At 41.2% G+C, this 8,730-nt stretch overlaps 1 pseudogene; it reads right to left on the reverse strand.

Moving 5' to 3' along the window:
- Positions 1 to 6,085: 6,085 nt before the first annotated feature.
- Positions 6,086 to 7,558, reverse strand: LOC149117860 (uncharacterized; annotated as a pseudogene).
- Positions 7,559 to 8,730: the final 1,172 nt, after the last annotated feature.

The raw sequence follows: 8,730 nt of genomic DNA on the forward strand, positions 1-8,730 counted from the left end.
GGCTAATTATTTATATTTTTGGGGGGGTTCACAAACCATTTGGCCTTCAAGGGCTGATGTGGGTGCCAAGATGCCAGGGGAATTTAAGAAACACTACCCAACTACACATGTTATCCTGGATTGCACAGAGATTTTTGCCGAGACACCATCATCTCTCCTTTTGCAATCTCAGCTGTATTCTTCATATAAGAGTAACACAACTCTCAAGGGTCTAATAGGTATTTCACCACATGGTGCCATTACTTTTGTTTCTTCTTTGTATACAGGGGCAATTTCAGATGAAGAAATTACAAGATGTTCAGGGATACGTGACCCAGTAGAGGCTGGAGATTCTGTGATGGCAGGCAAGGGATTTGATATAGAAGATCTGCTCAGAGAAAAAAAAATGTAAGCCTTAACCTTCCTCCTTTTTTGGAAAGTAGAAGCCAGTTTTCTGCAGCTGAGGTTCAGCAGACTAAAATGATTGCAAAAGACAGGATTCATGTAAAGAGGGCCATTAGGAGGATCAAAGAATATCACATTTTCGATTCAGATGTTCCATTGTCCATGTTAGGCTCTATCAATCAGCTATACACAGTTGAATGTTTATAGACAAATTTTCAAGGCCCCTTAATTTTAAATGGAGCAAAAGTACATCAAAAGCTTCCCACTAGTAGGGTAATAAAGTTTTTACAAGCTGTTTGCTTGTGATGTGGTTTTGTTTTTATCCTTTTCATACTTATTACATTTACACAGCTAGGAAATAGTCAAAAAAGAACATGTCCACCTTATCTTTACTGTTGTAAATGGTTTGAACCCAGGAGTATCAGTAGTTCGTATAGTGTGATCGTCCGGGTGAGTGTAGTTCTGAAAAGAACTGTTGTTGGTGACTGACGTTTCGACAACCTGAGCGGAAGTCATCTTCAGAGTCAAGTGAATAGTGTTTGTCAGTCGATGATCTTATAAGTCTGGTCCGTTGAACGTGATTGGTCAGTATAGCCATGATGGTATTGGCTGAAAGACTCGTGTAAAGTTTGTCATCAGTCATTGGTGGGTTTCGATCCGTCTATTGTTAGTCAAGTAGGTCGGTTTTGGTCCGTGTATTGTTAAGTCGGTCTGTTAGAAGTCCGTTTGTCAGTTTCGTTTCTGTCGTGGATAAGTCGTTTGTAAGGCGCCGGTAGTTGTTGACATCTGTTAAGAGGCGTTTGTTCTAGGTTAGTGTACCAGCTTTCCAGAGTCAGTCGTTGAAAATAGTTTGTACTGTAGGTTAAGCACTGAGCAGAGTCCCAGTCAATGTTGTGGTTTGTCAGTTGATGATGTACAGCAATGTGATTGTTGGCATCACCATTTCTCGTGGCTCGTTTGTGTTCAGTCAGTCTCGTGTTAAGGTTTCTGCCAGTCTCACCAATGTAGGAAGCCTGGCAGTCGGAGCATTTGATCTTGTAAACTGCTCCCTGTCTGTCGTTAGGTTCGTCTCTGTCTTTCACGTTGGTCAGTAAGTGTCGTAACGTAGTTGTTGGTTTGTGGGCTACACGAATGTTGTAGGGCTGTAGGATCCGCGAGATGGTCTCAGAAGTGCCCTTAATGTAAGGTATAGTCACTGTAGTAACAGGCGTAGGGTTCCTGTTCGTAGCGTCAGCTTCAGTAGGTCGGTAAATGTTTCGTCTAATAAAGTCAGCGTTGTAGTTGTTTTTGTGAAAAACACGTTCAAGGTATCTGTTTTCGTCACCTAAGCTGTCCGGTGTGTCACAAACTAGTTGCGCTCGTCTCGTCAAAGTCTTTATAGTCGTGGCTTTGTGTGAAGTCGGGTTGTAGGATGATTCGTCAAGTAATCTGTCGGTATGCGTCGGTTTTCTGTACACTGTCGTTCGTAGTTCAAGGTCAAGGTCAACTTTATTTAGGCAGGGTGGCCCAATCAGCACTTGGCTGGTATCAAAAGGGGCCCTGCGTAAATTAAGACTACATTAAATTTCTATACATAGAGATTAACGTTTACAATTATAAAAAATTAAAAATAAAAACTACTCTCTAAAATAAAGTCTAAGAAGATTTTTAAAAATGGGGAGCGATGTTGCTTCTTTTATTGTAGTAGGTAAATTATTAAAATGAAGCGCACCAGAGTATCTGAAAGTCCTTTTCCCTAGCGTTAACTTGGGTTTCGGCAAGTGCATGTCGTTCCTTTTCCTCGTGTTGTAAGAATGAACGTTGCAATTTCTAATAAAATAATCCGACAAATATGGAGGAGCTAAATTATTTAAACATTTAAAAACTAAAATGCATTTGTGGGCTTTTCTTTGGGTTTCCAAATCCACCCACCCTAACATTTTAAAAGATCCTTCGGTTGTTGCCCTCCTTTGTATAATGCGTGCTGTTCTGTTTTGCAGACGTTGCAAGCTGTTACTGCAACCGATTGACAGCCCATCCCATACCGTGTTAGTGTAATCAAAAATCGGCTGAACTAAACAATTATACACGCATTTAGCAGCTTTTAGAGTAAGGTAGGGTCGTATGCGTGACAGCAGGCCGAGACGTTTTCTTACTCTCTTACAAATCAATTCTACATGTTCGTTCCATGAAAGATTCTCATCTAGTGTTACCCCTAAATAACAGAAGCTTGATACTCTGTCAATGTTTTTTCCGTGAAGCTCTATTTTATAGTCTGGACAGTGTTCTAGTTTTTGCCTAGTTCCAAACAGCATCCATTTAGTTTTACTCTGATTGAGTATCAGCCTGTTGCTTACTAACCATTTCTCAACATTGGTAAGATCGTTTTGAAGAACCTGCTTGATGATATCTGGACAGGAATCAGAGAAATATATAACAGTATCGTCGGCATACATGCCTATTTGTGACTTCAGTAGACTTTGCGGGAGATCATTGATGTATATCACAAATAGTATCGGGCCCAGTATGGATCCTTGGGGAACCCCATAACTAATAGTTAAGCTCGATGATTCGTCTTGGTTGTATTTGACCTTCTGGGATCGAGCTGTAAGGTAGTCTTCGAACCATTTCAAACTTTTCCCTCTAATTCCATAATGTTCTAGTTTGTGGAGCAGGCAGAGGTGGTCAACGAGATCGAACGCTTTTTTTAGGTCTATAAAAATAGACCCGGTAATCATCTGTTTATCCATTTGTTCTAAAATGTGATCAACAAAGTGTACAGTGGCTGTTTCAGTGGAGTGTTTCTTACGGAATCCTGATTGATGCACTGACAAGGAATGGTTTCTGATTAGAAATGCTACAAGCTGTGATTGAATTGCTCGTTCCATTACTTTAGAAATCAACGGAAGGACTGAAATCGGACGATAATTATTTGGGTCGCTCTTATCACCCGATTTGTATATTGGAGTTACCTTCGCAGTTTTCCATTCAGATGGTATCATACAGGTAGAAATTGTTAAATTTATGAGGTAGGCGACTGGTCTAGATATTTCATTTGCTGCATCTTTCAGTAATCGAGCAGGAATTCCATCGAGGCCAGTAGCTTTAGTTGACTTCATTTTGAGCAATTCTTTTTGAACAAATCCGGATGACACTTCTTCAAGGACAAAGTCTTGTTCAACTCTAGTTGACATAACTTTTGGCAGAGTACAACGTTCAAAATGGCTGCTCAGAGAGTTTGCGATCGATGTAAAAAAGCCATTGAATCTTGAGGCTGTAAGACCATCACTGCTTGAAGGTACTGATTTGATTTTTTGGGGGACGATTTTATGCAAAGTTCGCCACATCACCTTTGGGTCTTTTTCATCCGCCAGTTGATTTGCATAATAGTCAATTTTTTCTTTACGCATTCTTGTGTTTATGGTGTTGCGTAACCGCTTATAATTGCTCCAATGTTGTTCTTTGTTTGTACTTAGGGCCTTTTTGTGGTGGTAATCACGCTCTTGCATAAGTTTCTTTAGATCGCTTGTTAACCACGGCACTGAATATCCACGGGCGCGACGCGTAACAATGGGTGCGTGTTTGTCGGCAGCTGTTAGAAAAAGGTCTTTAAAGGCGTTCCAACTTCCCTCTGGTGTTTCTTCGAGTTCGATGATTTCCCATGGGATGTGTTTTAGGTCGTCATGGAACAATGCTGGATTATAATGTTTATGATTTCTCGTTTCAATAATTTTTGGTGGAGGGCGTTTCATCCTGTGTAGCTTTCTTACCCCAAAAATAGCACTATGGTCAGAAAAACCAACTGGTACAACACCGGCGAAATAAAGTTCTGGCCTTGAGGTGAAAAATAAATCAATTAAAGTTCTGGTGTGCTGCGTTACTCTTGTAAATCCTTTGATTAACTGTTTTAGGCAAAATGACTTGGTTATCTGTTGAAGGTGTTTATAAGATGTTGTTGATTTGGAGAAATCAACATTTAAGTCCCCCATGAGTACCGTTTCCGCACCGATACTCTTAAGGTTGTTTAGGGTCTTCTCCAAACTCGAATTAAAAGCGGAAATATCCGAATTTGGTGATCTGTAAATAGAGCCAACCAACAGCTTCTTTGATTTCGGTTGAGACAATTCAAACCAAATTGCTTCTAAATCTGCACACATTAGTTCGGGATTTGCTTCGTCCAGTCGATTGAAGCTCAGGTGTTCAGCGATGTAAACTGCTAATCCACCCCCATGGCAATTTCTATCTTTCCTCAGTAAATTGAAGCCTGGAAGCCAAATTTCTTCGTCTGAAAATGACTCATCCAACCATGTTTCGTTTATCGATAGCACATGAGGTTTGTGTGTTTCGCAGAACAGTCGAAGCTCGTCCACCTTATTTCTTAGGCTGCAGATATTCAAATGGAATAGACGCAAGCCCCTCATTTCACGATGTTGAATAGGCCCAGGGCCTGGATTTAGTTGTATATCATTCGATAATAAAATGACATTTGCAATCATGGCTGTATTTAGAAGGCGTATAAAGCGAATCAGCTTCATGGTCTTCGTTGCGTTCGCCATGCTGGTTGCGAGGGATCTCGGAGTTGACTTTGCTGGATAAACGTTGAGCTTCACTTCATTTGCGTCTTTTGTAGCCATAAGAATTTGAAGGTTACTGTGTTGGGTTCCTTGAGGGCAAAACTTCGAGACTTGAGCAAGGAGTAAACATATTATTAAATAAAATGTAAGAGAGCTCGCAAAACTCGACCGACCCGCCATCTTGACCACGTGAGTTTTGTTTTGAGTTTTTGTCGCGGCTTACCAAACAGTCCAGAAAAGGAAGTTTTCCATTTTCTTCGATCTCTTTAGTAAACTGGATGTCAGCGTTCTGTTTGTTTAGGTGGTCGTGAAAATCGTCAATTTCGTCTTTGTGAACGGCGGTAAAGGTGTCGTCAACGTAGCGTAACCAAAGCGGTATCGTTTGTCGGCAAGTTGCAAGGGCGCGTTCCTCCACGTGTTGCATCACAATTTCTGCGACAACAACAGAAACAGGCGACCCCATTGCTGTTCCATGCAACTGTTTGTAGTGTTTACCGTTGTACTGAAAGTAAGTCGATGTAAGGCAAAGGTTCAGTAAGTCCATGATGTCTTCTGTAGGTAACGGCAGTTCAACAGTAGATTGTTGTATAGCGGTCTCGGTACACTGTAATGCCAATTGAAGTGGAATACTGGTGAACAGTGATTTCACATCAAAAGACACAAGTTTGTAGTCGTCAGGTATCTGTACTGTCTTAATAGCGTCAATAAAGTTCTCCGTAGATTGTAGTTTGCGTCTTGATTTGTCAGTAAGGGGTTGCAGTATGGTCGTCAAGTACTTAGATAGTTGATACGTAGGGGACCCACAGAATGACACTATAGGTCGCATCGGTATACCAGGTTTGTGCAGTTTCGGTAGTCCGTAAAGTTTCGGTGGTTGAGGTACTGAGCACCTCAGTCGATAGTAGCGTTGAGTGTCAATAGCGTCAGTCTTTTTAAGCGTAAGTATTTTGCTGTTAAGTTTACGTTGAAGTGCTGGCGTCGGGTCGCGTTTAAGTTCTTCGTAAGTTTGTTTGTCGTTAACAAGTGCGTCCATTTTGTCAAAGTAGTCAGTCTTGTCCATAACAACAGTGACACGTCCTTTGTCGGCTGGTAGTATGACAATGTTGTTGTCGTTTTTCAGTCGTTTCAGTGCTTGCTGTTTACACGAGTCTTTCAGCCAATACCATCATGGCTATACTGACCAATCACGTTCAACGGACCAGACTTATAAGATCATCGACTGACAAACACTATTCACTTGACTCTGAAGATGACTTCCGCTCAGGTTGTCGAAACGTCAGTCACCAACAACAGTTCTTTTCAGAACTACACTCACCCGGACGATCACACTATACGAATTATCTTTACTGTCCTGGAAAAAATTCTGATCAAAGAAAATTCGTTGACAAAAATACTTATGGTCATTCATGTAGCAGAAAAAAATCATTCCACTCTAACCCAGTCAATTCAAGCTGGCATTGCACCTGAAAATAGTGCTCATGATTTCTTTTTAATGTTATCTCATTGGAAACTGGATCAATTTCAAGATACCTGACATTTTTGAAATCTGTCTCTCCCTCTTTCACAACTTTGATTTCACATAAACCAAATGGATTAAGCCCTTCATTTGCTGCTTGAATGTCATACACCTTACAGTCACGACTACACACCAACCATGGGCACTTGGGATTGATGACTAACCCACATGGGTACACATTTACCAACCCAGCTTTAGCAACATTGGCATAAACTGCAGCTGCATGTGATTCCATTTCAATCCCCCTCCTCATAGTAGCTGTTACAACATGCCGTGAAGGGTTCATTTGCTTCATCAAGTTTTCAAAGTTTGACATGCGTTTTGCACAAGAACCAAACTTGCTGGCAGTAATTCGCTTTGAGCGCAGAAGCTGCCAAAGGTTACTTGCACTCTGTGTCACAGTCCTCTCTTCCAAATCTATTGCGACTGCTCGAGCAACAGACAGAGCATCTAGTGCAGCATTTTTTTCTTTGTTTGAACACACTTGAACATTGTTCCGAATTCTTTCTCCAGCATCCTCCAATGGTAGCTTGGGGAAACCATAGGCAAGGAAGTCATTAACGACATATTCCTGTGAGAGCTTTTGCTGGTAGGACAGAGGACTACCTTTAAGAGCATTTCCAAATTTTGTTGGCTTTAGTATTAAATTTGGCATTTCCTCCGCTGTGGGTGCAATGTCAGCTGCTAAGGACAATGGGTCCAACCCACTAAAATCACTCTTGCAAAGGATTCTGTAGGAAGTAGATGGTGAGTACAAAGTACTTTTGATGAACTTGTTATAGTTAGCACCCATTCTTGGCTTTTTTTACAAGTACTGATTGAATTTCTTTTGTTCCAATGCGTTTCTCCCTTGCTACACTCCAGCCCTGTGGCATACTGGTGCATGTTAGGTCATCTGGTAGGGATGCAAGTCCAAACATTTTACAACTAGACACTCCAAGAGCGTTTACTCGGGCTTCGTACCACAGTATCAAATCGTACTTTACGAAAACGCGTATTGGACACAATAAAAGCAAACTAAAGAGTCAGGATATTTTAGCACAAGAGTTCCGCTTAGATATTTACTATTCAAGTTGCTTCGTTTAGTATCCTCCTCATCCTATCGCAAGTTGTGAGTTTAAACCATTTTTGTTCAAGAATGAAGCACAGCTGTCTACGCATTGATGGAGAAGTTGTTTGCAAAGAATTTCGAGGTGCAGCAGATGCAGATGCAGATGTGCAGATGCAGCTATCTTGCCCGCTCGGGACTACCCGCCATGTCCCGTAAGAAAAACTTCCCCGAAAGCCATATAATAAATCCTTTATTGACCAAGTATGCTTGTCAAACAGGATCAAAATGTCGAAGAGTGATATTTATGTACCGAGTCGCCATATTTATGTCCAAATTACATTATATATATCCAAAGTGCAATATATATGTCCAAAACTGTGATATGTATATCCAAATCCGGCGACCTATTTTCGTTTTATATATAACAGTCAAATGATTTTACATATTTCAATACAGTTTCGATATAAATATTTCACGGACTTTTCGCGATATATATTTCATGCGGTCAGTATTTCATGTAAGTCTACATGACCTGTCCCGCATCTCGCGAGCATGACGTCGAGGCCGACATGTGAGTGGACGACTTTGCAAAACAGCAATATGGCGGCGGAAGAGGGGCGAATTCAGCGGATTGTTCGAGAGATCGTTAACTCGGAAATCGGCGAACCAAACCTACCCACAAATGTACAGATTTATTAAAGCAACAGAGAGGCACCCGTTAATACTGGTGGTGGTTTTCAAAACGTGAATGAAGAGCTGCGATGCAGGTTTCAGATTCCGAGACGTTTTCCCGCCAACGGGGACCGTGAATGTGCTCTCTCCCCGCTGCTCGCTCCTAACGCAGAAAGCCAAGCTCCTCAGCAGCAAATTGCTTCCAGTTTCAATCCATCATTCAATTATGGTGGAAGAATGAACCGGCGAAGACCACGTCGCCAGGGAACTCTTCCTTACTCACATGTCGGCCTCGACGTCATGCTCGCGAGATGCGGGACAGGTCATGTAGACTTACATGAAATATATATCGAGAAAAGTCCGTGAAATATTTATATCGAAACTGTATTGAAATATGTAAAATCATTTGACTGTTATATATAAAACGAAAACAGGTCGCCGAATTTGGATATACATATCGCAGTTTTGGACATATATATTGCACTTTGGATATATATAATGTAATTTGGACATAAATATGGCAACTCGGTACATAAATGTCACTCTTCGACATT

Source organism: Orbicella faveolata, unplaced genomic scaffold, assembly GCF_042242905.1.
Source record: "Orbicella faveolata isolate gen_17 unplaced genomic scaffold, um_ofav_v1 contig_1, whole genome shotgun sequence".
NCBI lineage: Eukaryota > Metazoa > Cnidaria > Anthozoa > Scleractinia > Merulinidae > Orbicella > Orbicella faveolata.